At 40.5% G+C, this 17,325-nt stretch overlaps 1 pseudogene across 1 annotated transcript; it reads left to right on the top strand.

Moving 5' to 3' along the window:
• Positions 1-14,324: 14,324 nt before the first annotated feature.
• Positions 14,325-15,244, top strand: LOC307049568 (large ribosomal subunit protein uL3m-like; annotated as a pseudogene). Its single transcript has one exon. The product of its transcript is annotated as a large ribosomal subunit protein uL3m-like (transcript).
• Positions 15,245-17,325: the final 2,081 nt, after the last annotated feature.

The following is a 17,325-nucleotide window of genomic DNA, read 5'->3' on the forward strand; positions in this document are numbered from 1 at the left end:
TTGTAGCCTTTTCAGATTGCTTTCACTTAGCAATATGCGTTTAAGGTTCCTCCATGTCTTTTCGTGGATGGATGGCTCATTTTGGTTTTGGCATAGAGTAATAATCCGTTATCTGGATGTACCACAGTTTATTTATTCTTTCACTCCTGAAGGACATCATTGCTGCTTCCAAGTTTTGGCAATTATGAATAAAGCTGCTGTACACATCCAGGTGCAGGTTTTTGTGCATACATAAGTTTTCAACGCCTTCAGGTAAATACCAAAGAGCAGTCTCTGCATCCAGGGGGATATAGAGAGACCTGATGGGCTAGTGTGGGTCATATGTAACAGAAAGAGGCAAAGCCCCTTGATTGACAGTCCTGCTAGGAGTTACAGAAAGGCATGGGTGTAGTTCCTTAAAGGAAAATCAGAGTCATGTTACCAAAATGAGAAAGGAAATTGGCCCAACCAAAGCAATAGATATCAACTATATCAGTTATGAGATTTTAGTCGTCACTTTATCTCTCTGGTTTTTTTCCCATAAGTAAAAGAGACAGGGAGATGATAATACCAGACCCATTACTTGACATATTTCTTGTGAGAATTAAACACTCAGTAAGACATATGAAAAGGATCTGTAAGCTGTGAAGCACTATTGCAAATAATAGCGGTCCCTAAGTACGTATTATGTGCCAGAAGAAACAGTATTATTTCTGTTATTAGTGCCTCATTTATGTCAAATGACAAAACTAGAACAATTTAGTAATGAGTTTGATGTCCTTTATTTAAAGGAAAACAATCCATGGATTGGAGGAGTACAGAGCCTTTTGTACAGAGGGATTTAGAGCAAGAGTGAGTTTTACAGAACATTAGAAGAGGCAATGTTGCGCAGCAAAGGATAACAAATACAGCAAACCATAAACAAAACAAAAAGAAAACCCACAAAATGGGAGAAAATACTTGCAAACGATGTGACCAACAAGGGCTTAATTTGCAATTGCAATTGACATAAACACACTACTATATATAAAATAGATAACTAATAAGGATCTACTGTATAGCACAGGGAAATCTACTCAATACTCTGTAATAGCCTATATGGGAAAAGAATCTAAAAAAGAGTGGATATATGTATATGTATAATTGATTCACTTTGCTGCACACCTGAAACTAATACAACACTGTAAATTAACTATACTCCAATAAAAGTTTTTTAAAAAAAGATGCATGCACCCCAATGTTCATAGTGGCACTACTTACATTAGACAAGCCATGGAGGCAACCTAAGTGTCCATCTACAGAGGAATGGATAAAGAAGATGTGGTACATATATACAATGGAATATTACTCAACCATAAAAAAGAATGAAATAATGCCATCTGCAGCAACATGGATGGACCTAGAGACTGTCATACTGAGTGAAGTCAGTCAGACAGAGAAAGACAAATATTATACGATATCACTTATATGTGAAATCTAAAAAACAGTACAAATGAAATTATTTACAAAACAGAAATAGACTCACAGACATAGAAAACAAACTTATGGTTACCCAAGGGGAAGGGGGAGGAGGGATAAACTGGGAGTATGGGATTAACAGATGTACAATACCATCTATAAAACAGATAAACAAGGATTTACTGTATAGCACAGGGAACTATATTTAATATCTTGTAATAAACTATAATAGAAAAGAATCAAAAAAAGAATATAGATATATACATATATATATAACCAAATCACTTTGCTGTACACGTGAAACTAATACAATGTTGTAAATCAACTATACTTCAAAACAAAAAAATTTACAAATAAAAAAATAAAGAAGAGGCAATGTGGAAACAGGGCATGATTGGCTAGAAAGTTGGGACTTCCTTATAAGGCCAGCAGGTCCTATTTTCTAGGGTAAGGTAAGCTAGCTAAAGCTGAGTTGGAGGATCATGAGCGGTATATGTTAGGATTCCTTGACAGGTGTTTCTGTAAGTGTAGGCTGACTTAGGTTTTGTTATGTGACATGGGCCAGGCCACTGTGGTGGCTTCCATTTTGTGGGTCCCCATATACAAATTAACTTTATCAGTTACATATATTCACCAACCTTAATTTGGTTTCTTAAATAGGTTTTAGGTTTCTTAAGTAACCCTTCAACTGTTATTTGGCTTCTTAAGTAGACTTCCATGGTGAGATAAGAGAGACTAAATGAATTAAGTGAATATCAGAGGGTTTGGCAATTACGTTTTATTACAAACTCACTTCTTTTGTACAAGTCAATGTCATACAATAAGGTAGCTTTTTAGGGGTAAATCTCCACTGGCTAAGCTGGCAACTGAAGTTCCAGACTTGCAGAGTGAGATGATTGAGTCTTGAAGTATAGAGATCACGACCAACACCCACAGCTTTCTTTACCATCAATACCACTGTCAATATTCTGCTTCTATGAGGGGGTGGGGAATGAGGTGTCTTATTTTCTTCTTCTTTTTAGCATTATGATGTCTGACTCATGATGTTATTCATGAGTAAAGGAATATTCATAATACTGAGTGGTAATCATTTTAAATATCATCATTGCTTCTGGACTATTAGTAAAACTAGTGGTGAAAATTTTATTCATTGAAGAACTTTACATCTTAAAATTCTAATATGCTTATATTGGTTCAAAAGACAATGATTCTTCCACTTCGGGGTTTTCGCAAAATTCATTTATTATCTTAGTGTGTAGATATCAAATTGGCCACCAACCATTACTGCTTTATTCTCTTTCTATGTGATGCAGAAAGTGGGATTATCAGTGACTACAGGCAGCATAAATTATTCCAGTACTCAGCTTTCTTTTCAGGATAGATTTATTTAAATTAGCTAGGATATATTAATCTTGCTTAATTCAAAATTGCTAAAAGTAGTACATACATTAGCTTTCCAAAATAGTCCTTGTTTGTTACTATAAATGTTCAAGATCTTCAAAGTATTTCTGTTGCTAAACAAGAATAATTTCCAAAGATTCTTCAGACCAGATGGTGAAATGATATATAAAAATTCAATTTCTTGTAATATGAGGTCAATAATACAGAAAGTTCAGAGTCTCCAATTCCTTTTTCAATTTAAAAATTCCAGTGGATCAACTTATTTTTAAATTATTGCTCTAGTCTTTGGGCTTCCTGTAAATTTCTTGTCAACATCTTTTGAATTACTTTACGAAAGTGCTGTCTTTAAAATTAATTATTTACTTATCTTCATCCAAAGTATTTTTTTCTAAACTGCTCACTTAATTTACTAATGAAAGAGCACATTTAAAAGCATTAATTTTTATTAACAGCTAAAGATTTCAAAATGTCATTTTTCCTTTTAAGATTTCATAAAAGTCTTTATTATGTGTTTCCAGGAGAAAAATACACTCATTTAATTTACTTAGAGATAAATATAATCCCTCTATATTTCATCATTAACCTAGTACAACTAATTCCTTAATGTCAGTGACTATGCAGGATTTTTCCAGCCCTGGTGGCCCTCAGACCCACTCCTCACCTTTCCCTGTTCTGCTGTGTATTGCAGGTGCCCATGTTCTCTGGCCCCTGTGCCAGCTGGCTTCCAGATGGGTTTGGCCAATGGGGGGAACTGATAGAGACTGGAGGCTGGGATACTGAGAGATTGGAAGGAGAGAGGAAAGAAGAAATCAGGGTCTTTGTCCCCCCTTCCTCTCTGCCTCAGGAGGCAACTGAAGCAGCAACTGGCTCTCCTGTCTGGTTCTAGCTCCCCACTGGAGAGTCCTACCAGGATTCCAGCTTTGTCGGGTATGCCAGTCAGGGTCCAATCAGGAGAGAAAACCCACAAGTAATGTGAATGGAGAAGGATTAATATAAAGAATTATTCACTATAATAGACACTGGAGTAATGCAGGACTGGCCAGTAGGAAATGAAGAGAAATCTAAAGAACACAAAAATAGCAAATATAAGGAGCAGTTACAACTCGGGGGCTCAGAGAAAGCAAGTATGATCCACCCCCAGCTCACCAAGACTAAGATCCAGATCTTGCTGCAGACAGAATAGCTATGGCTCACTGGATGGTGGAGAAGCTTGCTATGGTACCACACCAGCAGAACTTGTTGAGATACTGAGGGAAGCCAGCTACAGGGAGATGCCCCACCTCGTAACTGCAAAGCCATCCTAGGGGATGCTAGAAGAAACTACCCACAGGGAGGTACTGTGTGCTATTGGCACACAGTAGCAGATACTGCAGAAACTGCATGCACTGCAGGAACCGGGAGCTGTAGAAGCAGCATATACTTCAGGAGCACCAGTGAGAGAAGCAGGTGGGAATCAAGAAGAGAGAGGAAAAAACCCTCCCCCTGCAATGTCTCTCCAGCACCTCTTACTGACAAAGCTTAATATCATACCAATTGACAAAGGAGAAACACTTGGAGGGAGAAATATTTACAAGCCTGTATTATTTTGCTATAGCTGCATAACGTATTACCACAAACTCAGTAATTTAAACAGCACAGATGTATTATCTCACAGCTTCTGTGAGCTAGGGGTCTGGCACATTTTGTCTAGGTTCTCTGCTCAGGATCTCATAACGCTGAAATCAAAGTGTCAGCTGGCTGCATCCTCATCTCGAGGCTCAAGGAGGAAGTGATCATTTAGTTCGAATAATTCAGTCCCTTGCAGGTGTAGGACTTGAAGTCCTTATTTTTTTGTTGGCTGTTGACTGAGGACCACTCTCAACAAATAGAGGCTGCTCTTGCCATGTCACCCCCTCAACAGGCTCTCTTAAACAATGTTTTTTTCTTCCAGTTTTATTGAGATATAATTGACATACTACACTGTATAAAGTTAAGATGTACAGCATGAGTTGACTTACGTGCATCATGAAATGATTATCACAAGAAGTTTAGTGAACGCCATCATCTCACATAGATACAACATTAAATAAATAGAAAAAAATTTTTTCCTTCTGAGGAGAACCCCTAGGATTTGCTCTCTTAACAACTTTCATAATAACATACAGCAGTTAATTATAATTATCACTTTGTAACTTACATCCCTAGTACTTATTTATCTTATAACTGGAAGTTTGTACCTTTTGACTCCCTTCCTCCAATTTCTCCCACCCCCACCTCTGGTAACCACAAGTCTGATCTCTTTTGCTATGAGTTTGCTTTTTGTTTTTGAAGTATAATTGACCAACAACACTGTATTAGTTCCTGTTACACAACATAGTGATTTGATATTACTATACATTTCAAAATTATCACGATAAGTCTAGTTACCATCTGTCATCATACAAAGATATTACCTAGTTATTGACTATATTCCACACACTACACATCTCATACCGTGACTCATTTATTTTGATCTAAAAGTCTGTACCTCTTAGTTCCCCTCACCTATTTCTATCCTGCACCCACCCCCTCCCCTCTGGCAACCACCCTTCTGTTCTCTGTGTCTATAACTCTGTTGCTGTTTTTCATTTCCAATATAGAAATCCTTAATTACTGTCAACCTCTTTTGAATAGTTTTTAGGGATGAAAAACTCATTACTTCACTAAGTGGCCTGTTACTTTTGAGGATTTATAATTGTTAAGAGATTCTTCACTGTGATGAACTAAAAACTGTTTTGTAATTAATTGAGGTATAGTTGACTTAAAATATTATATCAGTTTCAGGTGTGCAACATAGTGACTCAAAATTTTTATAGATTATACTCCATTTAAAATTATTACAAAATATTGGCTGTATTCTCTGTGCTGTACAATATATCCTTGTAGCTTTTTTTTAGTATTTATTTTATTTACTTATTTATTTATTTCATTTTTGGCTGTGTTGGGTCTTAGTTGCATCATGCGGGATCTTTGCTGTGGCGTGTGGGCTTCTCTCTAGGTGTGGTGTGCGGGTTTTCTCTCTCTAGTTGTGGCACGTGGGCTCCAGAGTGCGTGGGCTCTGTAGTTTGCGGCACGCGGGCTCTATAGTTGAGGCGCACGGGCTTAGATGCCCTGCGGCACGTGGGATCTTAGTTCCCTGACCAGGGATCGAACCCATGTCCCCTGCATTAGAAGGCAGATTGTTTACCACTGGACCACCAGGGAAGTCCCAGCTTATTTATTTTATACATAGGAGGTTGTACCTCTTAATCCCCTATCCCAATCTTGTCCCTCTCCCCTTCCCTCTCCCCATTTGTAACCACTAGTTTGTTCCCATGTGATATCTTGCATCTCCAGGTGATCCAGGCCCCTTTGTACTATATTATATCAGAGGATGGAAGGTTAACATAGCCCTAGGACAAGAACATAAATGTATATTGCTGTGTCCATCTGTGTGCAAACTGCTTCTTATTCTCCTTAGCAGAACAGAAAAAAATGAATTCATCACATCAACAGTCTGTACCTGAGATCATATTAATCTTCTCTGGCAAGGATATAGCTAATAAAGCAGACTACACCCTTTGGGCTTTGGATCTGAAAACTGACTCACATACAGAAACTCGGCATGGAATCACAACTTTATTTGGGTGGTGACCCTCTGCCTCCTGATCATCCATTCTTGATTTCTTTCTATCTTACAGATTGAGCAATACTCAAAACTCTTTATTGGTTGTCCATTCATCTTGACCCTAGACACAAGATCTCTTAACCTCTATAGCTCTCTGTGTCAGACTCCTCTAAGGGCCACTCTACCCTTTCTGCTTATCATTATAATTACATCCACTTTGCTTCTGATGGGTTTGGTGCTACTACTTGGCCTTTGTTACTTTAGGATCCTACCATCCCCATGGCTATCACTTCTGAAGCCCTGACCTAGTTAACACTGAGATAGTTACCATTAAGTTTCTCAGTGATTCTTGTGCCCCGTTTACCAGCACATTCCTTACCACTTTAGTCAATGGAATATCATCTGGATTCTTTTTCAGAACATAGGCAGCAGGAAGGTTTTTCAGACTCATATATCTACTCTAGAATGCATATATCTCTGAGCCTTTTAATCTCTTACTGTCTTCCAAAGCAGTGTGAATTTTCTATTTCACTTTTTCAAATCTTCCTCAAAAACCATCCTTGCAGCAAGTTGACACTATTTTCCAAGGTGTTAAAGCCTGTGTTATAGAAGGATGCTCCCATATTCATAAATTCTTCTTTATCCAATGTTATACCTTATCTCACCCCCATTAAACCAGCATCCTTAGACTCCAGTCTCATATATACTCACTCATCTCCTGCCAATACATATGTTGGCTACATCCGGTAGCTCCTTTAGCATATGGTCCATTTCCTCCCTTAGAAGCTAAGGGAAGTGCTAGGTTATATTGTTATTTGACCCTACTAATTAGTCTGGTAGCCAGGATGGGAGATGGGGGTTGATTATGGGGAGTGGGTGCATATTATCTTACAAGGGAAGGGCTTCTACACCATCTTCAAGTACAGGAGGATCACTGGCCTTTAAAAGGAAGAAAAGGCCTATTTGTTCAGGCCCAGAGGGTCCAGGGGAATCTGAGGATTAAAGATTTTTAACTTCATCAACCCAGGTGAGATATCCCCATCTCAAGTTTCAGGGTTCCACTCCTACTCATTCGAGACCCTGATTCGTCGTGGCTCAGAATTCATTCTTCGATGGAGTTTTGCTGCCATTAAAAAGTCCTGGTCCTGGGCTTCCCTGGTGGCGCAGTGGTTGAGAGTCTGCTTGCTGATGCAGGGGACCTGGGTTCAAGCCCTGGCCCGGGAAGATCCCACGTGCCACGGAGCAACTAGGCCCAGGCCCGTGAGCCACAACTACTGAGCCTGCGCGTCTGGAGCCCTGCTCCGCAATGGGAGAGGCTGTGACACTGAGAGGCCCGCGCACCGCGATGAAGAGTGGTCCCCGCTCGCCACAACTAGAGAAAGCCCTCACACAGAAACTAAGACCCAACACAGCCAAAATAAATAAATAAATAAACTCCTACCCCCAACATCTTCTTAAAAAAAAAAAAAAAAAAAAAAGTCCTGGTCCTGATCTTAAACTTTTGCTGATGTCTGGCTGCAGGATTTGAGAGTTTGCTTGTATGCTGCCAAGGAGGGCTTTTGTCTTTCACATTTCATCATGAATTGGAGGTTAATCGCCCTCAATATTTCACTATTTTTTCTCCAATGTTTCAATAGCATACAGCAAGAGCCATTTACTTCTGTAGCCCTTATATTTACTACTTCTTCCAAACATCTCAAAGACCTAAGTTATTATACCTTGCAGTACATCCCTTCCACTAGAGTTCTATCCCAGCTTACCACCAGTGAAAGGTTTAACAACTGCACAGATGCAGCATGCCATGCACCATCAACATTCCATCTACTACCACTGATGGAATCCACATTGCTAGCCAGCCAATGGGCTGTCAGTGCTAAGACAGCACAGGCACCAACTTTCCTAGATGGAATTCCCTCAGAAACAGATTCTGAAGCATAGATTTCCATGCAGGAGGCTTACTGGAGGGTACTTTCAGGAACAATACCTGTAAGACAGTGAAGGAAGTAGGATGGGGTGGAAGGAGATGAGTTGAACTGCTTAGGAGTTGCATCAGAGGCTTCAGGTGATCTTATGGGGAGCTCTGGAGCTACAAATGACACTTTGAGTTGTCTCAAATAGAGGCAAGGGGCTGAACCTTTGTAGCCCTGCATCAACTAATCACTGGATGCAGGCATACCCTAAGAACAGGTGTGAATTCAGGCAAATTAGCACCTTTCAGCAAGGAACTCAGATGTATGAGCCATCGGCAGTCAACATGCCCAACAGCTAGGAGAATTAGCACCTCTGGCCTGAAGGAGGGATCTGGGCAGCACACCATAGCATCCACTATGGTTAGTTTCTGCTCATACCCTACAGATTCACAAGCCAAGAGAAAAGCAGGATGTACTGAAGCAGTCCAAAAGAATTTAGATAACTACTGTATTCTTGAAGAGATCTGCTTCTAAGACGGGAATGCTGAGGAAATGATGGGTTAATAATGAAAGTATGATTTTGACACTACAAGGGAGCAAACTGAGGTCATTTATGACTTCCTTGATGTCCATGACCCTACCTTTCTTTGAGTCTCTTCCTTCCTATCTGATCACCCTCTGGTTTCCTTCACTGACTCCTTTTCTGCCATCTTCCCCTTCCCCACACCTCAAAAGATGTGGCCTGGGGCTTCCTTGGTGGAGCAGTGCTTGACAGTCCACCTGCCAATGCAGGGGACACGGGTTCGTGCCCCGGTCCGGGAAGATCCCACATGCCGCAGAGCGGCTAGGCCCGTGAGCCATGGCCGCTGGGCCTGCGTGTCCGGAGCCTGTGCTCCACAACGGGAGAGGCCACAACAGTGAGAGGCCCGAGTACCGCAAAAAAACAAAAAAACAAAAAAAAGATGTGGCCTATGTTTCCTCCTCACCTTCTCCTCACTCTGCACTTTCTTCCTTGTCTATTTCACTTTGTCCCTTAGATATGGATGACACCCAGATCTACATCTCCAGTTCTCACCTCACTTCTGAGCTCCTCACTTCTGAGTTTCAGAATCTAATTTCCTGCTACCTACTGGACATTCCTTCCATTCCCGCCTCAAATTCAACATATCCAAACCACATTCCTTAATATAACATTTACGGGCCATCACAATCTGGTCCCTATCTAATTGGGCTACTCCTCCTCTGCATTCACTGACATTCTGCCTTTTCTGCTGGTTATTTTCTATATATGTGTGCATTTTTTGTCTTTTTGCCTTTACACATACTATTCCTTCTGCCTGAGATGCCCTATTTATCCTCTTCCATTTATCAGAATTCAACTCACTGTCCAAATCCCAGGTTGCATGTCACTTTATTTAAGAAGTCCTTCCTAATACCACAACCAGAATTAATCTCTTCTACCAGGCTTTATTTATATCTCCAATCAGACAGTTACCATAGTCTACCCTTTATTATAGTTATTGAGATTTTATTTGTCTCTCTCACTAGGTTGTTAACTTTCTCAAGACTTGCACTGTTGGGTTTCCCTGGTGGCACAGTGGTTAAGAATCCGCCTGCCAATGCAGGGGACACGGGTTCGAGCCCTGGTCCAGGAAGATCCCACATGCTGTGGAGCAACTAAGCCCGTGTGCCACAACTACTGAGCCTGCATGCCACAACTACTGAAGCCTGCGTGCCTAGAGCCCATGCTTCACAACAAGAGAAGCCACCATGATGAGAAGCCCACACACCGCAATGAAGGGTAGCCCCCGCTCACCGCAACTAGAGAAAGCCCACGCGTGGCAACAAAGACCCAATGCAGCCAAAAATAAATAAATTAAATAAATAAAGATTTGCACTGTCAAGTTGTTTTACTCATCTTTAGACATTCATTGCCTAGCTCAGTATTTTGCCTATGGTAGGATTTATATTAGTTAGGGTACATATTCAGCTGCTATAACAAAGACTAAGGTAACAGTGGCTCAGACAAGACAGAAGTCTATCTCTCACACACAGGGACACAGACTTCTTGCAGCTTGTTAACTCAGTCATCACTTGAGTGTTGGCCTCATCTGTATGACCCAGAGAACCCCAACATGTCCACATGTCAGGCAGCAGGATGGAAAGGAAGGGTTGGAGAGAGAGGACACACCCCCCTCCACGCCATGACCTGAAATTAGGTATATACTTCCACACAAATCCCATTGAACGAACTTTGCCACATGCCACACTTAGTTGTTGAGAGGCCGCAAGTGGTAGTCTTTCACAGAACAACCATGTACACAGGTAAACATTGGGAAGAAGGGGAAAGTGGATGTTGGAAAGCAACTAGCAGTCTTGCCACAGAATCAATGGATGCCTGCTTTAAAAATAACATTAAAAAGCATTCGGGGACTTCCCTGGTGGTACAGTGGTTAAGAATTCACCTGCCAATGCAGGGGACACAGGTTCGATCCCTGGTCTGGGAAGATCCCACATGCCAGAGAGCAACTAAGCCCATGAACCACAACTACTGAGCCTGCACTCTAGAGCCTGCAAGCCACAACTACTGAGCCCGTGCACTGCAACTGCTGAAGCCCACGCGCCTAGAGCCCATGCTCCACAACAAGAGAAGCCACTGCAATGAGAAGCCCATGCACCACAATGAAGAGTAGCCCCCGCTTGCCGCAACTAGAGAAAGCCCGCGCGCAGCAACGAAGACCCAATACAGCCAAAAATAAATTAAAAATTTAAAAATTTAAAAAGTTTTCATTTCACTCACAGGAGTATGCTAGCAGACTGGGAAAAAGGGAAAAGAAAAAAGTAGGCATGACTACAACAAGATAGCTGCTGAGTGGGAAAGATAAGAGAGAATCAGTGTACCCTCCTCCTCAGCCAGCATTAACACTAGATGCCTTCTGCTGGCTGGGGTCCAGTTCTCTCTCAGTAAGATGGCCTTTCCCCCTTCAGCAAGGACTCCTTTAAACTCACTTGGGCCTTGCAATGGGATTCACACAGACATAAGAAACAACTCAGGATTGTCACAGTCAATAATGATTCCAAGTAACTAGATATTTCATCTACTAAGAGTCATCTCTCTTTAAATACTATTTGCCCCAAATCTTCTAGAGTAGCAGTGTTTTCCCTTCTACCTGTGGGCAGTTCTGGTCTTTTGAATAGGCAGTGTTTTTCATTCCCATCCCTACTCCACCCCAAATCACACATACCTTAGCTTTTTTTAAATTATTGTTTCATTCCTTTGGTTCATAAAGATTTCTTCATAAAATGAAAATAGCCCCGAGAGTTTTCAGGTTCCGTCAATTAACATTTTAGTTACCAATTAAGCCAGTATGTAAAAGCCAAATCTTAAAGGAAATGAGGTGTGGTGGTCAGTTCTATATGCCAACTTAGCTAGACATAGTCCCCAGTTATTTAATCAAACACTAATTTAGGTGTTACAGTTTTGTAGATGTGAATTAAATCCTTAATCAGTTGACTTTAAGGAAGATAATCTGGTGGGCCTGATTCAATCAGTTAAAAGGTTTTAAGAGCAGAACTGAGGTTTCTCTGAAGAAGAAATTCCTCTGTGGATAACAGCTTCAGCTGATGCCCAAGAGTCCCAGTCTGCCCTTCCTGATGGCCTACCCTACCAGTGTGCCTTGCCAGCCACCACAATCATGTAAGCCAATTCCAGGCAGTAAATTTCTAAATATATCTCCTACTGGTTCTGTTTCTCTGGTTGAACCCTGACTGAGGATTGGGGGTTGGGCAAGAAGAGGGGAGAGGCCTGCACAGAGGAGTAAAGGAAGAGGAGGAGCAGGCAGCAAAGGGGATGCTGACAGGGGAGTTCATTTGACAATTCTGCCCAAGGAAGGCTTTGTTTGAGAAAATAAAAGAAAGGACAGAAAACTCTCAGAGGACACTGAGAGTTCGAAGTAAAGAAAGGTAGAAAAGGTGGGGAGACACACCACAGACTCACTCTTCTTCAGCAGCTTTAGTTATTGGCAGCAGTGGGGTAGAGAGGGAATACTGACTTTCTAATGGAACCTAGTATCTGCAGATTGCATGAAAGCTCTTCCTCAGAACAGTACAAGCTTACTTTAGCTTCTTTGTACATTTCTATTCTTTCATGTAACCAGAGAGGCAAATGCATACCTTTGCAACTAATGCTTCCAGACTCATCTGCAAAATCAAATGCACCTGAAAAAAAAAAAAAAGAGCAGAGAGGGAATTGGTTTCCTTCTATATCTAGAGGGTTTCCCCAAATATCATGAATTATTCTGGCAAATTTTCCAGAAACTAGTAGGTATTCTAAACTAAGTATGTATTTGAATAACTCAAGAGCAAGAATATAATCTAAGTTGGAAAAAATAAAATGCTTGGATAAATACACACTTAAATAAGCTTGTCAGTATATAAGTCAGTAAAAAGATGCCAATATACATGAGCATTGAAAGGAAGAAAAAAATGGTGCAGCCTTCAAGGGACTCTAAGAAGAAAACTACATGGGCATGATAAAAAAACAGGAATAAGCAAAAAGTTAGAGATCCAAAACTAGACAGAGTTAAAACTGTACCAAAAATTAAAGGAATCAGCAATTGGATGTTGCTACCAAGAATGGTTAGTAAACCTTTTAGAAAAGACAAACTGATATTTATTGAGCACTTAGTATATGACAGGCACTGTGTTACATGGTTAATCTCATTTAGGCTCCACCAGAACCCTAGAAGGAATATAACAGTAATATTGTCTTTATTTTACAAATGGAGTAACTAAAGCTCACAGAGGTTAGCAGCTTGCCCATGGCCACCCAGGTAAATATGTGATTGTACATGCCATGATTAAAAGAAGTAAGTCTGTCTCTTTTATCTTTGGGTTTCCAATGTCTAAGCACATACTGATTATATAAATTATTATAATGATCATATAAATTGTAGTGAATGGTGGAAGACTTGACTCTCTGACCTTAGAGAACACACTATCTCTATTCTACACTAACACTAACAGCCCTATTTTCTTAGTTATCACTTTTTTTTTTCTTTTTTTTGGCTGCTTTGGGTCTTTGTTGCTATGTGTGGGCTTTCTCTAGTTGCGGTGAGCGGGGCCTACCCTTCATTGCGGTGCACGGGCTTCTTTACCTTACTTAGTTAGACTGAGTAAGGTAAAAAGAAAAGATTCGAATAAATGAAATCATAAATGGAAGAAAAGACATACAACTGATGCCATGGAAATTAAAAGGATCATAAAAGACTACTATGAACAATTATACACCAACTGGATAAACTAGAAGAAATTAGAACTCTGGCACACTGTTGGTAGGAATGCACAATTGTACAATTGCTATAGAAAACGGTATGAAGGTTCCTCAAAAAATTCGAAACAGAACTACCGTATGATCCAGCAATCCCACTTCTGGGTATTTATCTAAGAGAATTGAAATCAGGATCTCAAAGATATTAGCACTTCTATGTTCACTGCAGCACTATTCACAATAGCAAAGATGTGGAAACAAATGTCCAATGACAGATAAATGGATAAAGAAAATGTGATATACACATTCAACAGAATACTGTTCCACCTTTAAAAAGAAAGAAAGTCTTCAATATGCAATAAGATACATGAATCTTGAGGACATTATGCTAAGTGAAATAAGCCAGTCATAGAAAGACAAATACTGCACGATTCCACTGATATCAGGTATCTAAAATAGTCAAATTCATATAATCAAAGAGTAGAGTGGTGAGGGGTTGGGGGTGAGGGAAATGGGGAATTACAACAGGCAGAAAGTTTCCGTTAAGCAAGAGGAGTAAGTTCTAATTCACAGATTGTTGGGTGAATGGCTCCCGGATATCTGACTCACAGCAGGGAAGCCCTGAAAACAGAGTGGTAGGGCGCCCAGAAGTGTCTCAGGAGGACCCCTTCCCAGCCACAGAATGCCTGGTTGGAGACTGCTGACACAAACCAATGCCCAGGTACTGGCCTGAGGCACAGGCAGCCTGGCTGCTGCTCAGGGCTTGGGGAAGAGAAGAAACATCTGGCTTCTGCTTAGAAGTCTCCACAGCAAGAACTGTACTTGCTAGGACAAGCACCTTTGCAAAGAAAATGTCCCATTTGTTAAGCAGTTGATCTCTGATAAAAATAAAGCCCAGTTAGTAAGTAAACTGCATCCTCTGAAAGATGAACCATGGCCTTTATATTCTTGGGAACCAGGTTTCTCTAAAGTTGGCCTTATCACAGTGAAGCTGGGCATGATGCCTTTATGGACCAAGGATGGTCAAAAGCATATGGTCACATTACTTCAGATACAAGACTGTCACATCCTAAAATATACTCCAAAGGAAAACCATAATGGGAAAATGGCAGCCCTAACTGTAGGAGGAAAAACTGTAACACATGTCTATAACTCTGCATCTCTATTGGAAATTTACTGAGAATTTGGATTGCTGCCAGTATGGAAAGTTAAAACCTTTCATGTAACAGACAACGCTGTCATTAAACCAGGCACTCTCCGTTATGCTGCTCATTTTCTCCCAGACAGTATATGAATGTCACAACAAAAACGATATTGGTAAAGGTTTTCAAGGCATCATGACAACATGGGGACTTAAAGGCCAGCCTCCTACTCATGGTCAAACAAAAATCCACAGGAGACCTAGAACGATTTCAACCCGTGATGTTGCCAGAGTCTGGCCTGGAACTAAAATGCCTGGACAAATGGGAAGCACAGATAGGACAGCATATGGACTGCAAGTATGGACACAGAGCACAATATAAGCTATGTAAATGGCTCTGTACTTGGACATAAAAATTGCTCAGAGATTCTAAACTGCCTGCATATAAGCATTCCTATTAAAATTTATTATTCCCTATATATTTTCCTAATGGAGAAGAAGAGGAACAACCGGACCATTTATATGATAAAAACTTGTAACAGCACAGTATGTAACCCTATTACATTTGCCTAACCTCACTGGACATGACAGAACCTCACATGTTCTTTGAGTTTTGATGAGCCAGAACAATAAGATAGCCAGGATTTATATTCTCTTTTCTCAACCACAGCAATACCATAATTGTTATCTTTGTCAAAGGCATAAATATATCACTGGTTCTCCAACTGAATGTTGTTAGAAAAATTACTGCTTAAACAAATTACTACTTAAAAAATTACTACTTAAACAAAAATTACTACTTAAGTAGACTGGATATGCCAAATTTAGATGGATTGGCAGTTTGCATATTAGCAAAATCTTTGTAATTTGAAGGATTTATTCTCTTTTACTGCATATTTCCCAAGTTGTCTTAAAGTGTTCATAAATATAACCTCTTTTATTTCAAAGAAAAATGAGGGAGTAGCCAGGATGGTAGAGTAGGAAAACCCTAAGCCAGCCTCCTCTCATGGGCACACCAAAATTACAACTACTTACAGAGAAACTGTTGATGAGAAAGACCTGAAGACTAGCAGAAATAATCTCCTACAACCAAAGATATAAAGAAGGAACCACAATGAGAGGGTAGGAAGGGCAGAAACGTGGTGTAGCCAGGACTCATACACCTGGGGTGGGTGACCCACAAATAATTACAATTGCAGAGGCTCTCCCCAAGGAACACGAGGTCTGAGCCCCACATCAGGCTCCCCACCCCAGGGGTTCTACACCAGGAAGATGAGTCGCCAAAACGTTTTGACTTTGAAGGGCAGTGGGGCTTACTTTCTGGAGACCCAGAGGGCTGTGGGAAACAGAGTCCACTCTTAACAGGCACACACAAAATCTCACACACACTGGGTCTCAGGACAGAAGCAGTAATTTACAAGGAGCCTGGGTCAGACCCACCTACTGATCTGGGAGAGCCTCCTGGAGAAGCAGGAGGCAACTGGAGCTCACCCTGGGGACACAGACACTGGCAGCATCCACTTTGGGGAATCATCTACCAGAAGGACACTGGTGCTAGCAAGTGCCACTTTGGAGTCATCCCTCTAGCTTGTTAGCACCAGGACTGGACCCACCCACCAGCCTGTTGGCACCAGTACTGGGATGCCTCAGGCCAAGCAGGTAGCCAGGCAGGGATTCAGCCCCAACCATGCAGTGGAATACTACTCAGCCATAAAAAAAGAATGAAATCTTGCCATTTGCAACAAAGTGGATGGACCTAGAGGGGTATTATGCTAAGTGAAATAAGTCAGACAGGAGAAAGACAAATACTGTATGATTTCACTTATATGTGTAATCTAAAAAACAAAACAAATGAACAAACATGGTAAAACAGAAACAGAGTTATAGATACAGAGAACAAAAGGGTGGTTGCCAGAGGGGAGGGGGTGGGTGGAGGATAGAAATAGGTGAGGAAGATTAAGAGGTACAAACTCCTAGATGCAAAATAAATGAATCACGGTATGAAATGTACAGTGTGGGGAATACGGTCAATAATTATGTAATATCTTTGTATGGTGACATGGTAACTAGACTTATTGTAGTGATAATTTTGAAATGTATAGCAATATACAATCACTACATTGTGTAGCAGGAACATAATGTTGTAGGTCAATTATACTTCAAAAACAAACTCATGAAAAAAGAGATCAGATTTGTGGTTCCCAGAGTTGGGGGTGGGAGGAGGGGGAACTGGATGAAGGCAGTCAAAAGGTACAAACTTCCAGTTACAAGGTAAATAAGTACTAGGGATGAAATGTACAACATGATAAATATAATTAACGCTGTTATATGTTATATATGAAAGTTGTTAAGACAGTAAATCCTAAGAGTTCTCATCACAAGGAAAAACTTACTTTTCTATTTCTTTAAACTATATGAAATGATGAATGTTCACTAAACTTATTGTGGTAAACATTTCATGATATGAGTCAAATCATTATGCTGTATACCTTAAATGTATACAATGTTGTATGTCAATTTTATCTCAATAAAACTGGAAGGA

The sequence above is a fragment of the Hyperoodon ampullatus genome, assembly GCF_949752795.1.
Source record: "Hyperoodon ampullatus genome assembly, chromosome: 3".
NCBI lineage: Eukaryota > Metazoa > Chordata > Mammalia > Artiodactyla > Ziphiidae > Hyperoodon > Hyperoodon ampullatus.